We start from the raw sequence: 14,897 nt of genomic DNA, 5'->3' as shown, positions 1-14,897 counted from the left end.
GGAAGTAGCTAACACTGTCATTGGCTCGCCACATTGACGTTCCCAGAGACAGCGTTCTCGAGGAGACCGGAAGTGGAGTCTTGGAGAGGTAGGGCCAGGAAGTGGAGGAGGTCTCTTTAAATGATAGTCGTTTGCTGCTTTATTTGTGGTTTTCTTTTATCGTTGTCATTATTATAGGTTATTATATTATATATTATGATCGTTGCAGTTTCTTCACATTTACAGCACTTTCACTTTTCCTGCCTGAGGTCTCCCTCTGGGTGAGGGCTCTCAGGGATGCCAGGGTACCCAGCCTCCATCTACGGGTGTGCACCTGTTGCATTTACTTTTTGGCTTCTTTTCTGTTTTATGCGGGAGAAACTTTTAGAAATGCGAAGCATTTTGAAGGTCTATGTTGTGATCCTATTGACATTTGAGTCCTGAGGGTTGGGTTGCGTTGGGTTGGTTGATTTTTTTTTTTTTAAATTTACTTCCCAGCCGCCCTTCGTCCCACTCCCCAGGCTTGTTGCAGAATGACTGTGGGTCCCAGGACTGCACCATTCTAGGCCCCGTGGAGAGAGGAAAGAACATTTTGTGGTAGCCAGTGGAAAGGATTTGCCCTTTCCTGAATGCAGTAATTGATTAATGGAATCCTAGTAGGGTAAGCAGTTATTCTAACCCTATTTTTCTAAACCCATTTTCAGTAAGAAACAGACAATCTCATGCATTGAACTTTATAGTTAATAAGATGACACAGTTTTTCACTCTAACCTCTAGCGCATAAAAGGTATGGCAAATTTTGTTTCCAAGTAGCTGACTTATTTTTTCTCCATCAGTATATAGTTCTTTTAAGAATATTACCAGTTAAATTTCATTGACTTAGGATAGATAAGGAGAGTGAGAGAAGAAAGGTCATGTGAGGTATTGATTTATGATCTGCATTCTATCCAAAGGATACTCCTTAATATTTAGAATACTACAATGATTAGGACATTTGGGTCTCTGCCATATGAGATTGTATTGTTAAATTACACGCAATTATTTTAATCTTAATTTAATTAATAATATGAATTATTTATTTTAATCTTAATGATATTTTGAATATATTATACTTAATTTTCAAGAATTGGTCAAATATACAACTCACTAAGTTTTTCACAAGCACCTGCTTATTCGCCATATGAGTCAGCAGCAGAGAAAGATAATCTGTTCTTTTGAGTAATTTATTAGGGATACAGAAGAGGATAATAACTAATTTCAAAAATAAATGTATATTCTACCTGCCTGTCAAAAAGGTCATTTAATGCTGTTGTAATTGCCATACTTTCTCTTACAAGTTAAACATTCTCGATGTCATAACTGACCTTTATTACATGTGAAGATTGATACCATATTATGCAGATGTACTTCAAACTGACTTAGAAGAGTACCATTATGCAATTGTTGTTTGAAATTGCAAGTCTTTTGTTGTAAACAAAGGTTCTTAATGTTTCCCTATGGCATATTAAAATAGACACACTGACCTTTTTCTGTGGGGAGAGTGCACAGGTTTCCTTATAATCTGAGGCTTAAAAATTAATGTAAATGTTCTAAATGATTTTCATGCAGTTTAGCACTCAGTGACTGTTGGCTGTTCAGTAGTTGGCTTTCTCCTTATCCTGCTTGTTTAATGATAGAAGAACAATTCATTTGAAAATATTAAGTATACAATAAGATGTTTTTATACTATCAGACCACTTTCTCTGCATTTTGATTTTGATTTTGGTTACTAATAGTATTTATGGCTAATTTATATTAGTTACCTTTTACATTCACTGATATTCACGTAGACATAGCTTATAGCTTAAGGTAGAGCTTATTTGTGTTTCATTATTTGCTCTAACTGCCCTACTTTCATTCTACTCCATGACTCTTGGATTATGACCTATAAACTTTTTATTTGATGTGCATATTATTTCTTTAACCTTAAACGCTTCTTTTAACCTTTTCCCACCTGCACCCTTATTAATTTGCTCTTTTCTGCAATAAAAAATGTAGTTCTCTACTCTCTAGTTCTCTCTTTTGATTCTTTCATAAACCATTGGTAAGTCTTGTCTCTTTCTATTTCATATATTTTGAGTGTTTTGTATTAGTACAATGATCTCCCACTTGAATTTCTGTTATTTATCACCCATTTCTTGTTTGGATTATAGTTATAGTTCTTTTGAGAACCTTAATTTCTTGACTAGTGTTCTCACTATTCTTTCTGCTTTATTCAATCCTTGCCTTTTTGCAGTTTATTTTCTAGTACTAGCCAGTGAAGTTACTAAAATATAAGTAAAAATTGTATTAAGATATAGGGTTGTATGTGTAACTAGTCATCCTAGATTGACCCAGGAACAGAATAGGAAAATTAGTGAAAAAATTGGTAAAATCTGGAAGTAGTTTGGAGTTTGATAGTAATGTGACAGTGTTGGTGTCTTAGTTTTAGTTAATGCATCATGCTAATATAAAAATGGTAATATTAGAAAAGAGTAGATGAGTCACTTAAGAGAACATTATGTCATCTTTTTAACTTTGCTGTAACTCAAGAATAATTCCAAGATAAAAAATGTATTAATGAATGTCACTTTCTTTGCTTAAAAATCGTATTACTAATTAGAAGCAAGGTATAAGTGGTGTTCTTCAATTAATTTACACGACTACATGAACTGGTCTTATCTCACCTTTGCACCCCTACATCTGTGCATTCATTCTCTCCCTTAATTTTTTTCTAGCTAATGTGGCCACCTTTTTACTTATAACACAGGGCCTAGGATCTGCTTCTGGCTTTGCATAGGCTCTTTGTTTACTTGGAATGCTTTCTATTCACCATCAAACTAGTTATTTTTCATCTGTTTTATGTACTTGCCGAAATATAATCTTTTCAGGTAATCATCACTATTTAAAATTGCACTTTTTCAACAATGCATATTTGGTGTTCTGCATTTCAGTCTCCTCTGCGTCTCTTTTTACTGAGCCTGGGCACAGTCCCTCAGCAGTTCAGTTCAAGACTAGCACTCTACCACTTGAGCCACAGTGTCACTTTTCTGGCAGTTTATTGGAAATAAGAGGCTCATGGACTTTCCTGCCTGGACTGGCTTTAAACCAGTAATCCTCAGATCTCAGCCTCTTGAGTAGCTAGGATTACAGGTGTGAGCCATCAGTGCCTGGCTCTGCCGCAAGTATTTTTAAGTGTTTATTTTCCTTTATTAAAATGTAAGATTCTAACAGGCATCAGTGGGTCACACCTGTAATCCTAGACACTCAGGAGGCTGAGATCTGAGAATTGAAGTTCAAAGCCCAGGCCCTGGGTTCAAGCCACAGGAATAGCATGTGTGTGCACACACACACGCACACACACACATGCACACACACACATGCACACACACACACACATAGAGTAAAATCCTAAGGCCAAGAATGAGGCCAAGTTTCTTTTTGTTTTTGTTTTTGTTTTTTTTTTAACTGTATTTTTTTTTCTTTTTTGGAACTGGGGATTGAACCCAAGACATTGCATTGCTAAACAAGCTCTTTGCCACTGAACTACATCCCAGCCCAAAGCCAAGTTTAAAGTACTTACCTGAAGTATAGTCATAGGGAATCAATTTTGGTTTAATAAATGAGTTTAATTATGTATCTGAATTTGTCATTTCTGATAGGCTATATGAAACAATTATTATTTTAATGTATCATTCTATTTCTTTTTTTTTAATTTTATTTTATTTTATTTGAGAGCATACTGTACAGAGGGGTTACAATTACATGGGCAGGATAATGCATACATTTCTTACCAAGCATTGCAGCCTCCTCCTTTGTTTACCCTTCACCTCCCTTCCCAGCCTCCCTCCTCCCCCCCACCCAGTCCTCCCCCCCCCCACACCAACATTGTAAAGCTCGTTTTTGACATGACATTTTGTACTTCTCATTGTTGCAACAGGTCCACCTGTATCCTTAAACGACTTGTTTGTCCCCATCTCCTCCACAAGTTATACTGACATCAAATATAGTGAAAGCGGGGGTTACACTGTGGGGGAGGGACATACAAAGCAACAAAGAAATAATCTTATAAATGCGTTAGAAACACATGCATGAAAGAAAAAAAAACATTAAAATACATATTTAAGGGATCGTATTCCTAACATCACATTATCTGACCTTTTCCGCTTGACTCATACATATACTAGATATTGCATATAAGGGAAACCATGGGACCTATGTTTCTTTGGGCCTGGCTTACTTCACTTAATATAATTTTTTCCAAGTTTTTCCATTTCCTAACAAATGGGGCAATGTCATTCTTTCTGATGGAGGCATAGAATTCCATTGTGTATATATACCACATTTTCTTGATCCATTCATCTACTGAGGGGCATCTGGGTTGGTTCCATATCTTAGCTATGGTAAATAATGCTGCAATAAACATAGTTGTGCTGGTAGCTTTAGTGTGGTCTTGTTTGTAAACATTTGGGTAAATGCCCAAAAGTGGGATTGCTGGGTCATAGGGGAGTTCAGATGCTGGAGGGGATGTGGACAGAAAGGAACCTTACTTCATTGTTGGTGGGAATGTAAACTTGTTCAACCACTTTGGAAAGCAGTATGGAGGTTCCTCAAAAGACTACACATAGAACTCCCCTATGACCCAGCAATCATTCTATTTCTTGCCACCATGCCTTTGCTTATGAATACTCTGCCTAGCTTGTTATGCCTTTCTTTATCTTTCTTCTACCCCTAAGTCTTTTCCATTTTCCTTTAGGAATAATATGAGAAGTAACTAAAGAATGGTCTTCCAACATAATACCACTTTTCATAGGTACTTTCTCGCCTTGCTTTTGCACTTTCTAATATCATAATTTTATATGATGTTTGTCCTATTAGAGAGTTGAAAGTCTCTTATGTTTGGAATATCAAAGTTTGAAAACACAGTGAGTATTCAATGAAAGTTTTGATGCATGACCAACCTTCAGTTATGAAGTAGTAGTTAGTCATTTTTAAGCTGGGTGCAGCTTTATTTTCTGTATCTTGTCCCTTATGGAAAAGGTAGTCAGGTAGTCATCTTTAAAATCATAAAAAGGTAAACTATTTAAATGAGCATGAGGTAGTTAATGCATTTTATAGCTCTGGAGAATGTTTTTCCTTTGTCTTTACAATGACCCAATCATCCAACAGATTATCTAGAGAACCAGCCCTAAATCACCTCAATAATCTGTAGTAGAAAGGAGATCAGTAAGAATAACAAAAGTAATTCTTATCTCTCAGGACTTACCAAGTGTTTTTAACTTTGTGTCAGAAACTGAGGAATACAGATCAATTAAAAAAAAATTAAAACACCCTGCCCAATGTTTTCCAAAAAGGGTCTGCCAACATTTAAGTCAAGTGACTTCTTTGTAAAAATAAAATTTGTCAGTTTTCTGAATAATCACAATGTCAGAGCAACAAGGGCTAATACCCATACTAATCAGTTTTGCACTCATAATAATGACTGATGTTATTTGCTATCATCTTTATATGATCACCTTATATTTTCCATTTTACCACAATTTCCACCCCTCAGAGAAGAACAGATAAAATTGAGCTGCTACCTCACTAGCTTGGCTCATGTGGTATTAGAACCTCTACCTTTGCTAAAGACAACTGCTTGATTTAAATTTTCGGTATGAAGTTTCATGTCCCCCGAAAGATCTCAAAATGTAAACTTTTGCTTGTATCTTAGAACTTAGAACTTAGAGTTGCCCAAAGTAAATTCAGGAATGTTGTTGAAAATAGCTTAGAGTTAGAAATTGCTGCATGGGAAATAAGTATGTAATTAAATCATCCAAATAGGAATGTAAGTACACATATGCCATTTATAACTCTTATTATTTAAACCGTATGAACTTGCCATTTTATAGCTTAAAATATTAAATATGGGCAATTTCCTATGATTCTTAAATATTTTCATATTGTTAAATTACATAGTATCACAATTTGTACTTGATTGTTTCTTTCCCCCAGGATCAATTCCCATTACTGTCCTCTTATTTTGTATCTTGTATTTTTCTTAAAGGTAAATAGTACAATGGTTATTGCACATATCTTACCATTGAATTTATCGAATATCTAGGTTCCTGTCTTTGAACTTCTTTTTCATAACACTTAAAAAAAAAATATCTGTCGCCAGCCAGTCACTGGTGGCTCACACCTGTAATCCTAGCTACTCAGGAGACTGAGATCTGAGGATCACCGTTCATAGCCAGCCCTGGCAGGAAAGTCTGTAAGATACTTATCTCCAGTTAACCATCAGAAAACTGGAAGTGGTGCTGTGGCTCAAGTGGTAGAGTGTTAGCCTTGACTGAAGAGCTCAGGGACAGCATTCAGGCCCAGAGTTCAAGCCCCATGACCCACTGGAAAAAAAAATCTGTCACCATACTTATAGTTTGCAAATACATTTATTCTCTCACCCTCTCCTTTTCTGTCTCCCTCTTTCTCCCTTGGTTCATACTCCTTTCCTCCCCCTTCCTCTTCCTCTCTGTTTTTGTTTGCTTAAAAAACAATCTTGTCAAAAAATAATGTGACCAGGAATCTAATTACGACTATTAACAGCTTGTACTATGTGCGAATCTTTTTTCTGAACTCACTTTAGGTATTAACCTCCTTTTTTCAAGGGGATACATAATTGGTACATTAGAAATGTGCTAATAGTCATTTCTGATCTGTAAGTACAACTCCTTGGCAGAGCTGACAAAGTTTGAACACCTGCAGTCCAAGTAGCTTAAAAAGAAGCCATAACTGACTTATAAGGGAAAATGAAAGAAACCCAAGTTCAAAATAGTGTTATCAATGATATAGTGTTGTGACTAACTTAGACTGACCTAAGAGTTGGCTTCTGCACTGCTCCTTATCAGCATCTAAAAGGGCATACAAAATTCTTTGTAAACTAATTTAAAAAGTGTCTTGTTTATTCAGAAGCAACTGTGAATGGCATTTGTTCAGTCTAAGATCACATCAACTGCATACCAGCCAACAACTTATTTCTCTTCTAAGAGAGAGGCCATGCATCAAAGATACAAAGTACTAAAGATAAGCTTCTGAATTCTCAACTGTTCTGAGTTCTCAATAAAGCTACTGATGTACAAATTGGGGCGGGACCCAACTGTTTCCACCTGCAGGTTTATTTTAGCTTGTTGGCTCTTGACTGGGAGAGCTACCAATACTAGTGTGACCTTTAGTGCCCTTGGAAAACAAAACACAGGCTTTCTTATTGCCCTAATCTGTCCCACTGCAGGGAATTCTCCCTCTTCAAGTTGTTTTGGGGCCAAAAAAACCCCCCAAACTATGGCTGTTTCCCTTTTACAGGTATAGCCAGAGGAGAGATAGTTGATATGCTCTTTTTGAATCATAAAAGATGTTAAAAACCTTCTTTCTGTTTCAGTCATTGGTTTCTAAGGCATTTTGTATTTGATATTTTATGAGAGGGTACCCTCAATAAGTAAAAGAATGAAGCACTTTATAAACATTTTAATAAAAACATTCCTAACGCAACTGAAGCACAAGATATAGGATACTGAGTTGTCTCATGTACGCACACTAATATTTTATATGCGTGAATGTGGTTCATAGGTATCATTCAAAATTTTAAATCCAAGTGTACTAAAGTAATAGAGTCTTTAAAAATAAAAACCCACTTAATTTCATGATCATGTGTTAACTTAAACAGAAAATTAGAAACTATTTGAATCAGTAATTCAAGGGTATTTAAAAATTAATCTTTTTTAACATTATTGAACTTAAAACTCTTTATATTAATGCGACAGTAGAATGAGTGACCAAAAGGCATGTGTATTACCGAATTTTAAATGAATTAGTCTTTAAAATTAGAAATTTGTAACTAATTCAAAATATGATGGTGAAAAAATTGCAATGAAATCAGTTGCAGTTTTGGAATAACTAAAAGTTCTGTGTTTTGTTTTCACAAAGTTGAAACCATGTCAATTTAAAAACAAAATCAGATTGAACTGGGTGTCAATGGCTCACACTTATGAGGCTGAATTTGAGGATCACTGTTCAAAGCCTGCTGTACAGGAAAGTTCATGAGACTCTTATCTCCAATTAATTACCAAAAAGCCTGAGGTGGAGCTGTGGTTCAGGTGGGAGAGCACTTGCCTTGAGCAAATAGACCTCAGAGACAGTGCCTAGGCTTTGAGCCCAGGCCTTATCACTGGCATAAACAAAAAGAAAAGTAATAATCTGAGTGAGTGCCTACCTCTGCATGTGTGTCCATATGCGTGTGTTTGTATATGAGGATTAAAGAGCCGACAAATGACATTCCTTGGGTAGATTATTATTTTTTTAAATAAGTTTTTTATTGTGAAAATACTGTACAGAGGGGTTACAGTTACATGAGCAAGGTAATGAGTACATTTCTTATCAAGCATTGTTGCCTCCTTTGTTTTTCCCCAGATTTTTTAACTTAAATTCCTACTCCAAGTTATGGGGTTTGAGACCATTAGAATTATATGAGCCTCTAACTGTGACATTCAATGATTGGCATAAAAAACCCCAGCAACACACAGGCTTTTTTTTTGGTTTTGTTTTGTTTTGTAGCAGTTTTTAAGTTTATGGATTATAGAATGAGTAATTTCTGCATGTTAAACATATTGACTAATTGGTCTAAAAGTAAATTCACAAATGATTATAGCATTTCAGTTGTGATGACATTTAGGCATAAAGGATCTCATTGTATGAAAAACTTACTAAGAAGTATTTAGAGATATATTTTATATATAGTGCTTATAATACAAATATACAGATGTATGTTTACTTGAAATGTATGTATACTTGAAAAATTTACATGTTTACTTGAAGTAATTATCAAGTATTTTATAAAGTTATCTTTTTTGGTAAGAAGAGTTTTTCAGGAAATAATGAATTATGATTATTGCCAGTTTATAAATTTGGAAGCATCTTATTCTCCTCATTTTAACTTATTTTACTTTTACCTTGAGATTCTTTTTGGACTCCTTGTGACCTTTAATGAAATAGCATGTAGTACTGTATAATCAAGAATTCTTTTTTTTTATTTTTTATTTTTATTTTTTGTGAACATACTGTACAGAGGGGTTACAATTACATGGGCAAGATAATGAGTACATTTCTTATCAAGCATTGCAGCCTCCTCCTTTGTTTACCCTTCACATCCTTCCTGTGGTTTTATGTAGTTAAAGATGTATAGTACTTTAGTTTTGCTTTGTGATATTCTAGCAAACTCGTGATTTTCATTTTTTTTTTTTGAGAAAAGAATGGCTTCAATTGAAGAGACAAATTAAAATAGATAATTTTAGATTTGCAGTTAATTTTTTAGTCAGTTATCAATGAAATGCAAATTTACTTTGACTTTTTGTATATTTGGTACAACAATTTGAACTAATTTTATACTGTCTTCCACAATCAACAGCGTCAAGAATATTATCTTCCATTTTCAACATCCTCAAAAAGAGATTGATGTCATGTGATTAAAGGATAGTTAAGTAGGTTTTTTTATCATTGAAGTTGTGTTTTTTATTGGAGTAGAGTAGTAATTTTTATGTTTCCTCTGCTTCATTTAATGATAAATATATTTTAATGAAGTACACATGATTGAAGGATATTCTGGAATTAGAAAATATAGTTACTTGCTATGAACTAAAGAATATGCATCATACCAATCTGGAAAGGATTCTGGGATGATTTACCAGAAGAATCATATTGAATTCATAATGAAACAACTTCTAATCTTGAGAAGTGAGAATATGATCATGAAGTCAGGGCAGTAATTTATTTCCCCTTTAAAAATAGTATTGCTAATTTGCTAGATGAGATAGTTATGCCATGAATTCTTTTTATAAACTTATGATTGTCAGAAGGAGATAGGAGTACTCAAGGCAAATAGTACAAATGATTGATCTTTATTGGAAGCTTGTTTCATTGGCAGGACTCAAAGATCCATGCTTGTGCTCTTTCGGTTCAACATTTTGCTTAAAGGATTTGAATCACTGTGGGGAGTTTTATCAAAATTGTCAGTGACAGAGTCAGGGAGAGATTGCAAATGTATTGGATCAAGAGAATAGAATCACTCAATGTAAATTTGATAAGCAACTATCGAATATGAAATTATAGCTCTGAAAAACAATCAAGAAACAATAACAAGTTCCAAAGAGTTATTTAACGATGAAATATGTGAAAAACTTCGTTCACTTGATATTAATGTCAATTAAGGGTCTACAGAATTAAAATATTGGCTCCAAACAAAATACTGTTTACCTTTACTACTCTCCTGACCATTGGAAATAGTAATTGGAATTAAGAAAGTATACTATGTATATGACAAGTCTTTATCTTTTTTGTGATGTGTAGGATGAGTAGAGTATCATTTTGGCCTTTGTGGACTATGTTTTCAGTGTACAGATTAACTGGAATAAATTCTGAAAAACATTATTTCTGTAGTGATAACATTATAAATTGTTTTTATAAGAAAGGCTATATGTTGGTACACTTGGGTTTGATTTTCATGCTCCAATAGTTTTTATGTTTACAGAAAGTCTTCATTGTGGTGTCTTTTGGAATTCATGATAGATATGTTTAGCAGTCACTTTTCAATGAGACATAGACATCAGAATTGGAAATTTCTTGTCACTTGATCCAGACTGAGAACAGGCTTATTTTATTACTTGCAACTCATAATTGCATAATGTAAGACTAGATATTACTTGGTGGAGAACTGAAAATAAAAGTCTTGATTTTGTTTTAGTGTAGTATTGAATATTCATTTGTAGTGGTCTCATTGGGCAGTACTTATTATAGTCAGAAAGTCCTTTCACTTTTTTTTTTTTTTAAACCTGGGTTTTGGTATCCTGGTTTTTCTTAACTTAAGTAGATTTCATTATTAGTGATAGACTTAAGTGCTGTAGGTTTCAGTCATTAGATCTCATTTTACCTACATTTTTTAAAGACAATCAGTTCAAAGCCCAGTATTGTAAAAAATGGTCTTCTATCAAACCACAGTAATTATGATGAGAGATTATTATTATTAACAAGCTGACTAATAAAACTGACTAAAGATTGTAGACTCTGTCTCATATATACATATGTTAATGGTGTAGTATAATTGGGAAAGGTTGTTATTTAATAAATATTACTGGGTAAATGAGATATGTAGACAAAATGTATTATGAGCCCTACCTAACTCTATACATAAGCCAATTCCAGATGGATTGGATATCTGAATGTAAGTGCATAATGAAGTTTTATGGTTAAAAATTTAGTTCACTGGTAGTGCAGTTGCATAGATGGTTAAGAACCTGGATTTGATCCCCAACCACATAAAATACGAAGAAAAGAAAATAAGGGCTATAAAAAATAATGAAAAGAACAGAGTATCTTTTAAAAATTCACGTATATTAGTTATGACACAAGAGAACATCTTAATTGTTCATGATTTCTTAGTATGGCAATATTATTAAAATTTTGATGAATTGTATTTCTTTAAAATGAAGATCAACTTGTTATCTATAGTTACCACTTATGGGAGAGAGGAGATAGAAACATAGGTATAAAAGGATCAATATCCAAAACATATGAAGAGAAAATTTAAAAAGGCAGTATAACAACAATAAAAAATGACTAAATAAAACCTTTGGCATTTTTGAACAGAATAGGAAGTCAGAAAATGAATACTTGGTTATATTGCAGTCTGATCCTTTATAGTAGAGTAAGGGAATACAACTTAAGAAACTCCCTGAAAGTGACTCAGAGCAGTGGTACAATAAACCAGTTTATCAACTAGTAATTTCTTTCTGGAGTGGAGAAGAGAATTAGAATCAATATCTCGAGTACAGTGAAGAAAAGTTTGACTCTTGAGTCACAGCCCTAGTTCAGTGGTCAGTAACTACACCAAAAACAGGATTCAACCCAGTCGTGTCTAAACATGTGACTATCTTAACTAAAAGGAAAGGAAACTAAAGCCTATAATGAAAAACTTGGCCTCAGATGAGTAAATTCCAGTACAGAAATACAAGTAATATGAGGAAACGAAATAGATAAGGCAATATGATGCTTACAAAAGTCAACAATTCCATAACCATGGGATCCAAGGTTAGTGAAAAAATTGAAAAATGATGATTAGGGTGGTAAAAGTAAGTTATTCTGCTTAGAAGAATTTCAAGAGAAAACAAATAAAAGGCTGAATGAACTAAGAAAGAATTCATTGACTATTTCAAAATACATGAAGAAATGTTCAACATCCTTCACCTTAATATAAAATACAAATTAAAAAATGACTGAAATGTCACCTCTTGGTCAGAATAACTGTTATCAATAAAACAACAACAAATACTGGTGGGGATGTGATAGGTAAAACTAACCTTTCAACAGTGTTGATAGTAATTTAAATTTGTACAGCCATCCTTAAAATCAATATGGAAGTGTGTCAAAAAAGAACTACTGTATGATCCTGCTATGCCATTTTTGTATATGTATCTGAAGAAATATAAATCAATATGCAATTCAGATGTCTTCAATGCTTTTTTTTTTGTATAGTTCATGATAGCCAAGCTATGGAATTAGCCTTAGTGTCAGCTGATGGATGGATGAATGAATGAAGAAAATATGGTACATATACATAGTATTAGTCAGCTATAAAAAAGAATGAAATTACATCATTTGCAGAACAGATGAAAATGAAGATCATCATGTTGAGTGAGATATAAGTGAAGCTTAAAAAGAGTTATCTTGTATTTGTACTCATATGCAGTATGAAATTAAAATAAGAACTGATATTTAAAGGGAGTGTTTTATGGGGAGAACCAGTGGTTGGGGGAAAGGTAAAGTAAAAGGATAATAGAGGGCAAATATACATTGAAATGCATTATGTACTTGTGTGTGTGTGTGTGTGTGTGTGTGTAAACAGCACAATGAAACCTACTAAACACTGGTAGAAGAACTAATACAGGGAGAGTAAAAAAGAGAGATAAACAGAGGAGGTAAATTTGATCCAAGTATTCATATATCAAGTATCACAGTGAAACTTTCTTTTAGAATTAATTTGCACTAACCAAAATAAGATGATCTGTAACCAGCAAATACTTGTTCATCTATGGGTATGATAGCTCCTAATGTATTTTAAGAGGTATTGTTTGACACCACATTCTTTTTTTTTTGGTACTCCTAGGTAAAAAAAGATTGAAAATATCTGCTAACTCCCCTGAGCCCTTTCCAAATGATCACAATCCTCAGGTGATTACTTCCCTATCATCATGTATGCTTTCCAGAGTTGGCAGCTCAGCTAGAAACTTGCATTTTACAGCAAGGAAAGGAATTTAGCCAAGATGTTTTAGATGGTGAGATGATCTTGATCTCAGCCCTTACTTATGACAAAGAACTGTCTCAAGACTCAGATGTTCAAAACTCCTCTATAAACTTGGTTGATTGAAATATGCTAGGTGGAAGGAGGAATGCTGAAGGAGGCTGGACGTGCTGTAGATATTATGAGTGACTAATCAATTCATTTTATGCAGAGTAGTAATCGCATGAGGCAACATGAAGTTTATCTAACAGGATAGACATTGGCACCATTCCACAGAGATGCAAGAGAATGGTATTACTTCTAACTAAAGAACTACAAGAATCCTATGAAGGAAATCTCTGCGTACAATTAATGTGTTCTATGTCCCAGAATTTAGACACATCTGATAGAGAACTCTTACATGTAAGCTCAGGGATATGCATAAAGGGAGTCAGTGCAGCTTTCTCTATAATGTCTACAATTAGAAATTACCTAATTGTCTATGAATGTATGAAAATATGAGGTATATATCTACAATTAAATAAAAGATTCAATAGGCTAGGTTGTTTAAATACCCAACAATATATTGAAAGAGCTCAGCCTCTATTATTTATCAGGAAATGTGTATTAACTCATAATGTAATACTACTAGGTATATATACATCAAAATTATGAAATGAAAATGATAGGAAATATTTGCAGGGATGTGGATTGATCAGAATTTATTATCACTTGTGAATTTGCAGAACTCTTAAAGCAAATGATTGGCTATATAGTATACAGAAATATGTTTTCTGATCTAGTATTTAAATTTTAGGTATATATTCCACAGAGATAATACATATTGCTGCTAAAAGGTAATGGAAGTAGTTTTTGTAATACCCAAAACCCTGAAAGTATTAAATGCTGATCTCTAGAAAAATACATAGATATATTTTATCTATATAATGGAATACAACATTCAGGCCCTAGAAAGATGTACAAATGTAAGACACAATCTGAATGAATTTCTCATACATATGTTGAGCAAAAGCAGCTAGGTACAATATAGAACATAATGTCAATTACAGTTATGTAAAGCACCAAGAACACCCAAAATTCTGGTCCTTGTAACAAAACAGACAGGATAGTGGTTAATTGAGGAGGTTTGTTATAGGAAAGGAACAAGTACAAGACCAAGTGTTGGCGCATATGTTCTGTTTTTATTTATTTTTTATTTTGTTGGTGGCATTGGCATTTGAACTCAGGACATTGTGCTTACATTTCTAAGAGAGCATTCTACCACTTGAGTCACTCTCCAGCCTATTTTTGTTATCTTTTGAACAGAATCTAATGTTTATGCCTAGGCTGGCCTGCACTGCAGTCCTCCTATTTATGCTTTCGTCATGATTATTATGATACACATACACACGTACTAGCTTTTGTTTTCTTTAGGTGCAATGGGATCTCACAAACTTATCTGGATTGGCACCTTGAATTACAATCATCCTGTGCTCTATTTCCTTAATAGTTGGGATCACAGGGTTGACCCACCATGTTCTGTTTTGAATCTCACTATTATATACATGGTTTTGTTGAATTGTCAAATTTGTTTGGTTATATT

General features: G+C 33.9%; 1 protein-coding gene across 2 annotated transcripts in view; it reads left to right on the top strand.

The window, feature by feature from the left end:
- The first annotated feature begins 4 nt into the window (after positions 1-4).
- The window catches only part of Xrcc4 (X-ray repair cross complementing 4), a 189,237-nt gene continuing 174,344 nt past the window's right edge, over positions 5-14,897 (top strand). The window contains exon 1 of one of the 2 annotated variants that reach the window (XM_042691059.1): positions 5-88. The gene's annotated coding sequence lies outside the window, so the exon portion shown is untranslated. Of the gene's footprint in view, positions 89-714; positions 767-14,897 lie in introns of those variants that run through there. The other variant, XM_042691060.1, reaches the window with a different exon arrangement.

Source organism: Dipodomys spectabilis, unplaced genomic scaffold (genome assembly GCF_019054845.1).
Source record: "Dipodomys spectabilis isolate Male_0828 unplaced genomic scaffold, ASM1905484v1 ptg000140l, whole genome shotgun sequence".
Lineage (NCBI taxonomy): Eukaryota > Metazoa > Chordata > Mammalia > Rodentia > Heteromyidae > Dipodomys > Dipodomys spectabilis.
This window is presented reverse-complemented; position numbering and strand designations above follow the sequence as displayed.